At 48.0% G+C, this 15,332-nt stretch overlaps 1 pseudogene; it reads left to right on the plus strand.

Annotated features, from left to right (window-relative positions):
- The first annotated feature begins 1,596 nt into the window (after positions 1-1,596).
- On the plus strand, positions 1,597-3,764 carry LOC132344663 (testis-specific Y-encoded protein 1-like; annotated as a pseudogene).
- The last annotated feature ends 11,568 nt before the right edge of the window (positions 3,765-15,332 follow it).

The raw sequence follows: 15,332 nt of genomic DNA on the forward strand, positions 1-15,332 counted from the left end.
CTCTGGGCTTTCTTTCCCTGACCTTGCCATGAGCTTGAGCATGCTTTGCCTTTTTTCTGAGGTTTCAGAAATGGACCAGCACTGCAGCATAAGCACCTGCTACGTGCATACTCTTCCAGTTTGAAACATCATTCTTTGTACTCTTTGAAGAATGCATATATCAGGGGTCAGGACTATAGGATGGATGGATTAGTTTAATCCTCTTGCTGCTTCCGGCCCTACAGGACTGGGTAACTGGGCAGGCTGGTACATGTTCTCACATGGATAACAAGCACTTTGAAAGGGCCTCGATAGGGTAAATGGGCAGATATGCATGTCTTGGGCACCAGGGAGTCATGAAACTTAACAGGGAGTTGTCCTTCGTGTCTCACTGGTAGGTGTTTGAACAAGGTTCAAAGAGTTTCCTCATGCCAACAGAGCATGCCTTATTTCTCCCTCTGTGCAAAGTGTGGCCAAGATGCTGCAGACCTGTGCAGTGTTCACGTCTGTCCAGCGAGGGAGGGAAGGTAACCCGGCCCCTTCTGAGGTTTAGCAGTGAACGCCCACTGTTGGCTTTCAAGTTTGAGAGAGCACTTTCCGAACATGTGGACTAAAAATCTGATCGTGTACACCCATGGCGGATTCATGTTGATGTATGGCAAAACCAATAAAATATTGTAAAGTAATTAACCTCTACTTAATATAAGTAAATTTCAATTAAAAAAAAGTCTGATCTCAGGTTAGTGCAAACCACTCAGGAGGAGAAGGGCTTGCCTTCACGTCAAGTATAAGCTTCTTGTATGAGCGCTGGTGTCCAGACAGGGGCAAAGGGGAACAGCACCACTTAAAGAGATGGGAGACACATAGACACCAGCCCTGGTACATACACAGAAGGATTGCCCAAAACAGTGCTGTGCCAGAAGCAGAGATAAAGAGACACAGAGTGAGCTCTGTACCCTAAGGCTCTGGTGTCCCTGAACAATGGAGATCAACTGCTGCAAACCGTGGGGTTTTTCCCTACTCCCCTAGCATCTGGACAGCAACATGTACTCTATCCCATGAACAAAAGTATCCAGCCACTTGGAGCCCCTGTGTATCATTTGGATACTCAGGGAGAGCTCCCAGTTATTGAAGGTCCTGTGGGACACAGGAGTGTGTTGTTCAGATTGTGGAGCAGGAACCCGTGGTTGGAATTTCCAGATCCAGGTCAATGACAGCCCCCGGGGAAGCAGCAGATGCAAAACCTGCTAGATCCTTAGAGCATAATCTGGCCACATGGTGGAGCTGGAGCCCAGGAACGCGGAAGATGCCCTCCGTTTTAGGGGCATGTCCATAAGGGTGCCATCCACTACCCTCTCAGCCATTAGTCTAGATTTGGGTCAGCAGCATGTGCGCGGCTCACAGCCTAGGGCCCTGCCTGTTTGGCTGATGTCCCAGAGCCTGTTCACCTGGTCCTGGGCTGACCACCACCCCTTTCTTCAGCCTCAGGCCACCCCAGACACACCAGCCACTGCCTCCCGACCATGCTTCTCACTCCCCACCCCAAAAAAACAAGTGGGTCCCACAGGTTTATTGCAGCCTGGGCTGCCATTGCACACCACTTGCTTTGGTGCTATTATGTCCCATCCATTCACATCTGACCCAGTCTGGGGTCATGGCCAGGGTCAAGAAGAGCATGAGAGGTGGTCAGAAGAATGTGGGAGTATCTTGGGACCCCGGACCTACTTAGTTGTGAGCCCAGTTGCTCAGGGGGATTGGGCCATGCAGCCTGCCCTTGTGATGCTGTGCACGGCTGCAACCCTGCAGCCACCAGTTGTCACGGCAAGCAACAATGTGACCCTCGTCAGCGTGGAGGCAGCTGCGGATGGAGGGGCCCTGGTGGACAGAGACGTGGCAGGGATCAGGCAGGTGTTCCAGCTGCTTGTGGAAGACATCATGGAGGAGGTGGAGGTTTTGGCTGATGAGGAGCAGCAACAGGGATCCTCCCAAGACCTGGAGGAGAAGGTGTTAGAGGATCAGGGCCAGGAATGGCCGGGAGGCCTGAATGAGCTTCTGGCGCTAGATGCACTGCAGGTGCTGGCCACTCTGCAAGTGGAACTGAGCTCTGAGCATGAGAAAATCTGCAGGGCCTATGTTTCGTTCGTGTGCAAGAGCCATCAGAGGAGGAAGCGTGACTTGGCTCAGAGGAGTGCCATTATCCAGGGTATCTCTGGCTTCTGGGCCAAAGTGGTATCCTTTCTGCTGCTCCTTGGGGTCTGCTGCTCAGGAGAAGGAGGAGGTGCAGAGGCAGGAGCAGGAGGATGGGTGGGGATGAGGGTGCAGGATGGGTGCTGGTGGACCCTGAAGGAAGTGTGGTACTGGGCAATTGGCAGGCTCCAAAGGCACAGCTGAGTAGAGTCCAGGCAGGGCCACACATGTGAGTGTCGCCGCCATGAATTTGTGTGTCTACTTCAGGCCTGCATCTGAGGAGGAACAGCTCCGAGCCCTCTAAGTCAGGAATGACCAGAGACAGTACACCAGAGCAGCTTTGGCAGACAGTTATTGTAAATGTGGAGGATCCTGAAAATAACTGAGACATGGAAGTCACACACACACACACACAGACACACGTACACATACACAAACACACACCAACTCCTTTGCCTTTGGACATAATTTGTTACAACGACTGCAAGTCTGACCATGTAAGCAATGACATGCAACTATTTAGCATACACAGGTCTGGAGAAGAGTAGGCATCAGAAACAGCCCCTTCTTGGGGAATGCAGACCACCTCAGATACAGAACACCACAAAGAACCCAGAGCCATGAGCGTCTCTGATTGCATGGCAGGGCCTGAGGGCATCTGTGGTGGCTGGGCAAGCAGAAGTGCCTAGCATCCTTGATGATGCCTGTTCCAGTGTCCTTCTTCCACCCCAGACTAGGGCTGATGTCCCTGGCTCTTCTTGGCTTAGCATGTGGTCGATATGGCTCCTTGACCAAAAGCAGATTAGGAACCACCCTCAAGTTTCTGTCATGATCAGCAACCAAGATAAAGACTTTCTCAGCTACATGATCGACTTGAAGGTCAGTGAGGAAGACTGAAGACAGGTGGGTATGGGACTTGGTGGGGAGTAGGAGGATCATGTTATCCATGTTCCTACACTGTGAGAGTTTGGAGAGGCTTCACGGAAGCTGTTAGTGGGAGGCAAGATGAGGTCCCTAGAAGCTTGCACCTTTCTCTTCTCCCTGTCCTAGCATGTACAGGTGTGAGACATCCCTCGTCCCACAGCAAGCTGATCGTTTCCTTTCAGGACCAACCCTACTTCTAGAACACAGTGATCATTAAGGAGTATTACCTTGACATCACTGGTAAAACGTGGCTCCTGGGGTGATGAGTGTGGGTGTCCAAAGGTGTGCATGATCCACCTGCAGGATCCGCACCCGTCTCCCCTGTCTTTCTTCAGGGTAAAGGGCACATCATTCCACACCAGCCCATTGGTTCTGGGACTTTGAACAGAGAGGACCCAGCCGCAGGCTGGTCACCAGGAGCCTTAACTTTCTCAACTAGTTTTCAGGCCACAGCTGCCCAGATCAAACAGGATTGTTGAGGTGGACTAGTTTTTGTCTTGCATACAGTTGATGATTGATGTTGGAGTTCTTGGCTGCTCATGGGAAGGTTCGGGTCCTGGTCAGCCCAGAGCTGATATTCCTCGTGTTGCCACCAGATCATCAGCTAAGACGAGTGGGACGATCCCCTGAAGTACTACCCCCGGAGGGAAGATTCTTCCATGAGTGGTAACTGACAGAAACACATGTGCTAAAGGGTCTGGTGGTGGGCCGTGAAGGGACAGCCGTGTTGGAGCCGTGACACTGTCCTTTCGCAAATGGGGATGCTCAGGCTCATGCAAGCTGGCTGAGGAGCATGGATTTGGGCCATGCATGTAGCAGGTGGCCTGCTGAGACTGGGGTCTGGGCATTCAGTGTGTCCGTGAGTGAAACAAGTCTCCCTCAAATCAGCGGTGGTTGCAGCATGAGACTCCTAGGTGGTACTACTGGAGGGAGGGTGAATTAAGTATCTTTTTCAGAATCATCCTGCTGCGGGTCCTCCCATCCTCCGGCCTTCTGTTGCTCACTGAGTTTGACATTGCCTGGGCCCTTCATTCCCGCCCCTTAACCTGGGAATGTCTATCATTGAAAGGGCATCCTCTCTGGGATCCCAGTGCACCTGTGTGCTGACTATGGGATCTCCTGTGAATTTCCACATGCACCACTTGGTGGCTCACAAGCAGCACACATGCTGTGCTGGAAGTGGCTTCAGGCTACCTTGGGAAAATATGGAAGAGCTCGTGGAGGAGGTGAACAGGGAGCCACAAGGGCAGGGCATGAAGCCTACCGACTACATCTCTGACATTGCAGAGACCACCCACCCTTAGACTAGGGACGCCTCATGCTTCCACTTATGGTAACTCAGCACCTCCTCTCCTGTCACCTTCACACTCACAAACACAGCCAACGTAAGCACATGCGTGTATACCACACATGCTCAGCATGGAGACACAAACACAATCAGGGAACACGGGCTTCTGAAACACCTGTGTTTCCTGATTGCATTTGTGTTCCCGTGCCGAGCATTTGTGTGTATACATGTGTGTGCTTATGTCGGCTGTGTTTGTGTGAGTGTGTGTCTGGCCCAGGGCAGACACAGAGATGAAGGCGACAGGAGAGGAGGTGCTAAGCAACCATAAGAGGAGGCACGAGGCGTCCCCAGTCTAAGGGTGGTTGGTCGCCGTATCTCTGCAGTGACCCTGTACAGGATGGGAACGAGGAAAGGATGGCCAGTGATAACTCCAGACTGTGGCTCCAGAAATCTGCAATTAGACCAAATACAAAAACAACTCATCATTTCTACCGTGTTGTTGTGTGTGTTTGGACCGGGAAGAGGGGGTGCATGGTCTGAGGATTCACCCAGGAAAATCAGGTGGGGTAGGGCTTTGAAACCACTGGCTGTAGAGCCCTCAGTCCACGGTCACATGGGCCAGCCTTTGGAAATGGTGGATGTGGCTATGGCAGGACTGGGATGGTGAGGAGGCTAAGGTCCTGCAGAAAAGGGCAGAGACCTGAAGGAGAAAGAGCCACAGATTGCCTGCTGCACTGGAGACCTGTTCCACACACGTAAGGAGAACTGGAAAGGTCCTAGGCCTGTGCTGCCCAGGATCAGCCCAAAAGCCAGCATGCTGTCTCCATGAGGGTGGCACACACTGACATGATATGACACAAAATGCAAGATAAGCTAAGGTAGGCTATCCGTGCAAAACGACAGGCATCCTAGGAGAGACAGGGTGTGAGCATGGCATGCCTCCAGGCACTTCCAGCCTCCCTGGCAGTTCTGGTAAGCAAAGAAAGTGCAGGGGTGAGTGTACGTGTGTCACCCTCTGCTGAGATGTGCCTGTGAGGGAGGGAACAGGGAGGAAGCAAAGATGGTGGGCTTATTGCATGTCCCAAGGGAACTCGGGAGAGTGGGAGACGGGGAAGCCCCTGGGGGCAATTTGAAGCCTGCTGGTTTTCAGGGTCCAGGGTCTAGGCAACAGCCGTCCTGCCAAAGATATCCCATGGTGTGTGCTGAAAGTCCTGACGTGAATTCCTTCTTTCTTCTGGGGTCATGCCCCTCGCTGTGGGGTTTGGAGGGGCAAAGGTGTGCGTCTGCATCTGAGGGAGGATTCTGGCTCTCTCCCTGGAGCAGATTCTTTGATTTTGTCATAGGGGATTTGCACCAGGTGATACTCAGAGGGACCCTGCTTTTCAGGTGACTGTCTTGGATGTCTTTGGGCCCAAGCAGGGACAGGCTTCATTGGCACTTCGGCTGTGTAGGCAAGCAGGTATACCTGATTGTATGAAGACCTACCTGGGCCTAATGAGAGCAACTGAAAGGGAGTCTTGGCATTTAGTCAATCAGTGAAGTCTGGGTGGTTCAAACACTCTTGGTGCTCAGTTACAGGGTCAGAAGTGCAACCTGAGATGAGCAAGTTAAAGAAAATAACCAGGACAAAGAAAGTTGGGTGCTTACCAAAGTTCATGTTCCTGGAGAAGAAAGTGTGTACTTCTGCATATGTGTAAGTTTCCTCTCAGGGATATTACTGTGTACATGCACATGCACATGTAGAACCACCTGCCAGTATGCTTATGAGTATGAGCTGTCTCAAGTGACCTAACCCGGTAATAGAAGTTGAATAGCAAAGCATGAACATCATAGGGAAAGACTGCATCTGGACTCCAGCCAGCAGAAGCACTGAAGTCAGGGTTCCAATCCCTGTTATCTCACTGAGAAAGCAAGTTCTAAGTGGAGTCATAATGGTGCACCAAGGATGCCTGTCAGAAAGGAGAGGCAGGAAGAAAGTGCCTGTGGGTGACCAGTGAGAGTTCAGAGGTTCCAAGACACAGAACAGGCAGCAACCCCAGACACATAAACCAAAGTGGGTGACCACACAACCCCTTGACCACCCGGCTACAAGGGCCTTTCTGTCCTTCTGAAGTGCCAGGCATACTTTCCCTGACCTTGCCATGAGCATGAGCAAGGTTTGCCTTTTTCCTGTGCTTTCAGTGATGGACCAGAACTGCAGCATAAGCACCTGCTACCTGCAGAGTCTTCCAGTTTGAAATATCACTAATTGTACTCTTTGCAGAACACATATATTGGGTATCAGGACTATAGGATGGATGGCTTAGCTTGATTCTCTTATTGCTTCCGGCCCCACAGGCTTGGGCGACAAGGCAGGCTTGGGTGTGTTCTCACATGGAGAACAGAATCACATTTGCCGGGAGCCACCACGGGAGACCCCATGCATGACAAAGGTCATGCAGAGAATATCTGACAGGCAAAGGCAGATCAGGACTCGAGGGATTCCCTGGACCTGCTCAAGTATCTGCCCGAAACCAAAATCTGTCTGTCTACTGTTTACTATATTATGCCTTTCATCAGTTCTTCTGACATTAAGAGGGTGCTCTCCCTGAGCATCATTCTCTGAAGAAAATCAACTTAAGACTCTAGTTAATAAGTCTCCTGGGCTTGAAAGGAGCATTTTAATTCTAACCCTTCTGTTACTATTTTAGCTTGCTTGGCAGGTTTATCCACACTCTTGTATCTAACGCACATGATTGTTCACAACACCCCAAGCATAACCATCGAGTGATAAAACAGCGTTATTAGAATAATACTGCATTGTTGAGCCAATGTTTCCTTCTGAGTTTCCTTGTCCTTTACCCAATTTGAAGCTGAGAGTGCATTAGCTAATATAGTTGGTATGCAAGAAAAGCAAGCAGTAGCCTTGGTATTAGCAACATAAGACCCTTGAGTTAATAAGTTTGTTCTTTGTTGTAACCCACTGCACCTTTGCTCCATAAGAATGTAACTCTGTTTCCTGAGGGGGACTGCAGACTGGAAAGATAAAGGGAAAGCAGGTTTTCAGGTTGACCAACATTTATCAAGAAAGAGTCACAAAATGTTAACAGGCCACAGGACCAGAAGATAATGTACATAACATAAGACCCTTGTTTGTGAAAAGTTATGCAAAAAATGTCCTGGTTTCGATAAAGGTAAAACTGATGGAATGTTGAGCTGATTCTGCATGACTTTGTATCTTTCACTTCTGGAAATGTGTAACTCAGAGTATAAAAGCCCCTTTTGAAAATAAAGCTGCAGACCCGTTTCACCTAAGCTGGGTCTCCTGTCATTCTTTCTCTCTCTCTCTCTCTCTCTCTCTCTCTTTCTCTTTCTCTCTCTCTCTATCAGCCAGATTCCCTAGAGCACAGCGGCTCTCTGTGTTAACTTTTTTGCCCGGGCTTCTAAGACCCAATCTAGAAGGTGCTCTGCATCTTCACTCCATCGAGAGCGCGCCTGTAGCCTCCATGAACAGAGCAAGTGCTGTGTTAGGAGCTTTATTGGCTTTCTGTGTAAACTAAGGAATATCAGCCTCTTTTGCTCTCCTTTACTTTCTCTCTTGCCAACGCCGTTCATCCTGAGGGTATCCCTAAATCCTGCTGGGGCTGGACCCCGGCAAGTGGCCTCCAGAACAGGAACCTGAAGGTAAGTCTACCCATTGTCCAGTTTTTGGGAAAGCTAGGATCCCACTTAGGGTGCTGCAAACCCCCTTGCATACCATAGGTAGTGTGAGGAAGAGTGGGTAGTGTTGAATCTTTCCTTGAAGACAGAAATCACTGACACGGGTAACAACGAATCAAAAGAATGACAACTCTTTATAGGAGTAATCTTGCAATTGTTAAATAAAAGAGGAATTAAAGTTAAGAAGGCTAGTATCCAATCCTTTTTTACATTTGTACAAGAGCAATGTGCTTGGTTTCCAGAAGAGGGCACTGGTAACCTAGATACCTGGGAAAATGTAGGGAAATAGGTAAAATCTTATTACACTTTTGCATTGCTCAGAAAAAGTAACCACTGACACCCTTTCTCATTGGAATATGATTAAGAACGCTTTAGATCCTGCTCATATATCTGAAGGGTAAATAATTTGAGACCGTAATGTGGGGTGGTGAGGATTGTACCTGCCTAACTGCCAGCAGGGTGAAGGAGGTACAGAATGAATAAGAATATTGTCTAGAGAAATAGGTTTCTCTGCATCTAAGAATAGACAAATGTTTATTGAAGTACTACTTCACATGTTAGCCCATAGAGACATTAAAAAAAGCACAGGAAGACTGTCTAAATTTCTGTTTGTTTTATACTTTGCATGGGCCAGAAAATGTTCCTGTAGATGCTTTTTCTCTGTGAAATATGATTAGAAATGTCCTGGACCCTTGTCATGAGGCTGTTAGACAGCCTATGGGGGAGGCTATAGCGGTTGGTGGTGGGTCTCCACTTTTGCGCAGATCATATTTTCTGCCATTGATGAACAAAAAGGAGAGGGACTGTGCTCTACCTCCTGAGGAAGGAGGGGGCCTACAGGATCCTATGGTCAGGCGCCCTGGTGAGCCCCTCCCCCTCTGCACAAACCTTTAAAAACTTATCCACCACTTTCTGATTTAAGGTGATCACTGCTGCTTCCATTTACGCCTCCCAAAGCCTCCCAAGGTGTTGCCTAAGGCTGAAGAAGATGAAAAGTTTTTTGCACAACAGAACTTTTAAAGCAGATACATACACAATATGCAGAGTGTGCTCCTTGGAGAAAACCCTCAGGGGGGCCTCAACCAGGCTAGGAGAAAAGCGAAATGGTAAGGGGATTTAACAATATTAACCCCAGACATGCCGGTTACTCCAATTCCAATGGGAGTGGCTGTCCCCCTACCTGAGGGTATTGTAGGATTTGTGCTTGGGCATAGCTCGCTTTCTTTTCAAGGAATTTCACTGGTGTCTGTTGTAGTAGATTCAGATTATATTGGGGAAATTAAAGTTTTAATCTTACCACTTACCAAAATTGTGCAAATTAATAAAGGTCAAAGAATAACACAGCTTTTGCTTTTAAGTTATTATCAGAAAGGAAAAAAAAAAAAAAAAAAACTTGACTTCTCAAGCTAGGGGCCACAGAGTATTTGGATCTAGTGATCTAGCTTTTTGGGTTCAGGAAATTACAGCTTCTAGGCCTTCAAAAGATCTTTTAATTCAAGGAAATGAAATAGGGCTGTTAGATACTGGAGCAGAGGTCTCTTGCATTGCTGGACTTCAATCTTTAGAAGGGACAATTTTAGTTTTCACAGATGATTCCTCTAACGTTAAAGCAGTCACAATTATTGATAAAATATCCCATATTCAGGTAAATGAAGAGACATCTGCCCAGAAAGCTGAGTTACGAACAGTTATTTGGGCTCTTCAACATTTAAGAGACCACACCTTCAATTTTTTGACTGACTCCCGATGTATTGTAGGGTTGATTCCTCATATAGAGACTACTAATATCCCCCCAAAATAGAACTACTATATTCTCCTTGTTATCTGATTTACAGAAAAAGATTAAACACAGAGATAAGAAATATTTTGTGGGACATATTAGAGCCCATTCTGGCTTGTCTGGCCCTTTACATGAAGGAAATGCTTTGGCAGATGCACTGACTAAAGTAATTGCTTTAAACTTACATAAAAAGATGGACAAAGCCAAAAATTCTCACAAAATTCACCATCAAAATACAGCTGGTTTAAGGTATAATTTCATATACCTAAAAGAAACAGCTAAACAAATGGTTAAGTTATGTCCAAATTTCCCAATATTTAACCCGTCTCCACCGTTAGGAGTAAATCTCCGAGGCCTTAAGCCTAATGCTCTCTGGCAAATGGACGTAAACCTATCCTGACCAAAAAATGAGTCTACTTATTTTATTTTAGCTTGCCTACCCTCTCCCTATGTTTTTCTCTTCACTAATGACTCTGAAGGACTTAATATACAAATAAATTATTCAGGTGAACCTAACATAGTAACTTGTGAACAATGTATGCTCTCATCTTGTTTGAACCCTCAATATAATGTTTGTTCCTTTGCAGTGTTGTGAAGTCCACCCTATCTTATGGTGCCTGTGACTGTTCTCACTTATTGGTATGATAACTGTGGTTTTGCTGTGTTGCAACAATTACAAGATTTGATGTGATCATGACTGTTTGTGAGCTTGCTTTTCTTGAGAATATCAGCTTTAATAACTGCAATTACCTCTGTCACTGTGGCGGCAATATCATTGACTCAAAAAGTGCATACAGCTCAATATGTTAATACTATGTTTAAAATTGCCTGGAAAATCCCATGGACAGAGGAGCCTGGTAGGCTACAGTCCATGGGGTCGCAAAGAGTCGGACACGACTGAGTGACTTCACGTTCACATTCTCGTTCACGTTCATGTCTAAAAATGGCTCTAGCTTTAGCAGGAAGTTATAGATAGGAAACTAGAAATGGAGGTAGATGCCCTGGAGGAAGCAGTAATGCATATTGGGACTGAATTACAGGCATTAAAAGTAAAATTGTCATTGTGCTGTCATGCCGACTACTGGTGGATTTGTGTAACACCCATGAAAGTAAACGAGACAGATTATAACTGGGAGAAAATTAGAAATCATATTTCGGGGGTATGGAATAGCTCCAGCATTAGTTTAGATTTAGGAAAACTTCACACTCAGATAAAGACCATGGAACATTCCCGATTGGATTTTACTGCCTCAGGAGCAGCAAATGACCTTTTTTCATACATTTTTGAACCTTATTTCAGGAAAAAAACATTCTGTGTACTATTTTAGGCTACACTGCTGTGGCCACTCTAATTCTGTTTCTCATAATTATTCTTCCTTGTATTGTCAGAACTCTGCGACAGAACACTCAGAAGCTCGCGACTGAATTCCATCTGGCTGTTTTAAAAAATAAAAAAGGGAGAGATGCCAGGAGCCATCATGGGAGATCCCACCCATGACAAAGGTCATGCGGAGAAGACCTGACAGGCAAAGGTGGATCAGAAGTCGAGGGATTCCCTAGACCTGCTCGAGCATCTGCCCCAAAACCAAAATCTGTCTGTCTACTGCTTACTATATTATACCTTTCACCAATTCTTTTGACATTAACAGGGGGGTCTCCCCAACCACCTTTCTCTGAAGAAAATCAACTTAAGGCTCTAGTTAATAAGCCTCCTGGGATTGAAAGGAACATTTTAAATCTAACCCCTCTGTTGGTATTTTAGCTTGCTTGGCAGTTTTATCCACACTCTTGTAACTAACGTACATGATTGTTCACAACATCCCAAGCATAACCTTCTAGTGACAAAAAAAAAAAAAAAAAAGCTTTATTAGAATAACACTGCATTGTTGAGGCAATGTTTGCTATCGAGTTTGTTTGTCCTTTACCCAATGTGCACCTGGAAGTGCATTAGCTAGTATAGTTGGTATGCAAGAAAAACAAGCAGTAGCCTTGGTATTAGCAACATAAGACCCTTGAGTTAATAAGTTTGTTCTTTGTTGTAATCCACTGCACCTTTGTTCCGTAAGAATGTAACTCTGTTTCCTGAGGGGGACTGCAGACTGGAAAGATAAAGGGAAAGCAGGTTTTCAGGTTAACCAACATTTATCAAGAAAGAGTCACAAAATGTTAACAGGCTACAGGGCCAGAAGATAATGTACATAACATAGGACCCTTTTTTGTGGAAAGTTATGCAGAAGATGTCCTGGTTTTGTTAAAGGTAAAACTGATGGAATTTTGAGCTCTTTCTGCATGACTTTGTATCTTTCACTCCTGGAAATGTGTAACTCGGGGTATAAAAGCCCCTTTTGAAAATAAAGCTGCAGACCCGTTTCACCTAAGCTGCATCTCCCCGTGACATTCTTTCTTTCTATTTCTCTCTTTTTCTCAGGCAGATTCCCTTGAGCACAGAGGCTCTCTGAGTTCACTTTTTTGCTCAGGCTTCTAAAACCCAATCGAGAAGGTGCTCTGCATCTTCGCTCCATTCAGAGGGCACCTGTGGCCTCTGTGAACAGAGCATGTCCCGTGTCAGGGGCTTTATTGGCTTTCTGTGTAAACCAGGGAATATCAGCCTCTTTTTCTCTCCTTTACTTTTCTCTCTTGCTGACACCGTTTTCCCTGAGGGTATCCCTGGATGGTGCTGGGGCTGGACCCCGGCACACGTTGAAAGGGCCTCGATAGCGTACATGGGCAGCCGTGCATGCCTCTGGCACCGGTGGGTCGTGGAACTCAAAGGGGAGCTGTCCTTACTGTCTCCCTGGCAGGTATTCGAGTAATGTTCAGGGAGTTCCCTTATGCCAGGAGAGCATGCCTCATTTCTCCATCTGTGCAAAGTGTGGCCAATCCACTTCAGGCCTGTGCAGCATTCACATCTGTCCAACAATGGAAGGAGGGTCGCCAGGCCCCTTCTGCAGTTCAGCAGTGACCACCCACTGTTCCCTTTCAAGTTTGAGAAAGCACTATCTGAACGCGTGGACTAAAAAAATTGGATCTCCCATTGGCGCAACTCACTAAGGAGAAGGGCTTGCCTTCACACCATGGATAAGCTTCTCATATGAGTGCTGGTGTCCAGAGTGTGCCAGACAGCAACAGCACCACGTGGAGAGATGGAGACACACAGACACCAGCCCTTGATACACACATAGAAGGATTGCCCAAAATAGTGCTATGCCAGAAGCAGAGATAAAGAGACACAGATTAAGCTCTGTACCCTAAGGCTCTGGTGTCCATGAACAGTGGAGATCAACTGTAGCAAACAGTGGGGTTTTTCCCTACTTCCCTAGCATCCAGACAGGAGCAGGTTCTCTATCCCATGGAGAAAAGTATCCAGCCATGTGGTGCCCTGCTTATCCTTTGGATACTCAGGGAGAGTTCCTAGTTATTGATGGGCCCAAGGGACACAGGAGTGTGCTGTTTGGACTGTGGAGCAGGAATCTGTGGTTGGAATTTCCAGAGCCTGGTCAATGACTGTGCCTGGGCTAGCAGCAGATGCAAAACCCACTACCTCCCTGGAGCAGAATATGCCACATGGGTGGGCTGGAGCCCAGGAACCGTCGAAGATGCAGTCTGGTCTAGGGATGTGTCCGTAAGGGTGCCGCCCACCACACTCTCAGCGTTTGCACTAATTTGGGCCAGCAGCTCGAGAGTGGCTCACCACCTAGGGCCCCGCCTATTTGGCTGATCTCCCCAGAGCCTGTTCACCAAGTCCTGTGCTGTCTTCCAACCCATTCTTCAGCCTCAGGCCACCCCACACACACGAGCTCCCATCTCCCTACCATCCCCCTCACTCCCTGCCCCCAAAGAGCTAGTGGGTCCCACAGAATTACTGCAGCCTGAGCCACATTTGTGCACCACTTGTTGTGCTATTATGACCCATCCCTTTGTATCTGCCCCAGCCTGGGTTCGCGACCAGGGCCAAGAGGAGCGTGAGAGGCGGTCAGAGGAATGCAGGAGTGTCCTAGGACCCCGGACCATCTTAGTTGTAAGCCCTGGTGCTCAGGGTGCTGGGGCCCGTGGCCTGCCATCCTGATGCTTTGCGTGGCTGGGACCTTGGAGCCACTAGTTGTAATGCCAGGCAAAGAGGCCACCCTCTTCAGGTTGGAGGCGGTGGATGACAGTGAGCCCCTGGTGTACCGAGATGTGGCGGGGGTTCCAGCTGCCTGCAGAAGACATCATGGAGGAGGTGGAGGTTGTGGTAGATGAAGAGCAGCAATAGAGGTCCTCCCAGGAGCTGAAGAGAAGATGGTGGAGGAGCAGGGCCAGGAAAGGCCCAGGAGATCAACTGACCTTCTGGGGCAAGATGCACTGCAGGCACTGGCCGCCGTGAAGGTGGAACTGAGGTCTGGGCATGAGAAAAACTGCAGGGCCTACTTTCGGTTCATGCGCAAGAACCATCAGAGGAGGAAGCCTGACTTGGCTCCGAGGAGCGCCATCATCCAGGGCATCCCTTGCTTCTGGGCCATAGCTGTATCCTTTCTGCTGCCCTTGGAGTCTGCTGCTCAGGAGGAGGAGGAGGTGCAGGAAACTTTTCCCTCCTCCCTACCCTGGCAGGTGCAGTTGCAGAGCCATCCATGGTCCCCCTGCAAGGTGATCTTCTCCTTTCAGGACCACCCCTACTTCTTGAGCACGGTGATCACTAAGTATAGTTACCTTGACATTGTTTGTAAAACATGGCTCCCAGGGTGAAGAGTGTGGGTGTGCAAGGGTGTGGATGGTCCACCTGTGGGATCCGCAACCATCTCCCCTGTCTTCTGCAGGGTATAGGGCACGTCATTCCACTCCTGTCGACTGATTCTGGGGCTTCAAATGGGGAGCACCAGCCACAGGCTGGACACCAGGAGCCTTAACTTTTCTCAGCTAAACTGCCTAGAATCGAACAGGATTGCTGAGTTATGGTGGTTTGAGACCTGCACAGTTAACGATTGATTATGGAATTCTTGGTTGCTGGCTCACCTTGCTAATTTTGCCAGCAGATCATCAGCAAAGATGTGTGGGATGATCCCCTGAAGTAGTACCCTGGGGAGGAAGGTTCTTCCATGAGCGTAACTGACAGAAACATATGTGGAGAGGAGATGTGGAGGTGGGCCCTGAAGGGACAGTCGTGTAGTATCTAGGACACTGTCCTTTCCCAAATAGGGATGCTCAGAGTCATGCAAGCTGGCTGTGGAGGCTGAATTTGGGTCGTGCGTGTGCAAGTGACATCCTTAGACTGTGGATTTGGGTATTTGGTGTGTCCATGAGTGAAGCAAGTGTACCTCAAATCAGCTGTGGTTGCAGTGCCAAAGTCCAGGTGATACAATCAGAGGGAGGGTGAATTAAGTATCTTTTTTCAGAATCATTCTTCCACGGGTCCTGCCATCCCCTGGCTCCTGTTACTCACTGAGTTCGAGATAGCTTGGGCACTTCACTCCTTCCCCTTACCCTGGAAAGGCATATCAT

This window comes from Bos taurus, chromosome Y, assembly GCF_002263795.3.
Source record: "Bos taurus isolate L1 Dominette 01449 registration number 42190680 breed Hereford chromosome Y, ARS-UCD2.0, whole genome shotgun sequence".
NCBI classification, from domain to species: Eukaryota; Metazoa; Chordata; class Mammalia; order Artiodactyla; family Bovidae; genus Bos; species Bos taurus.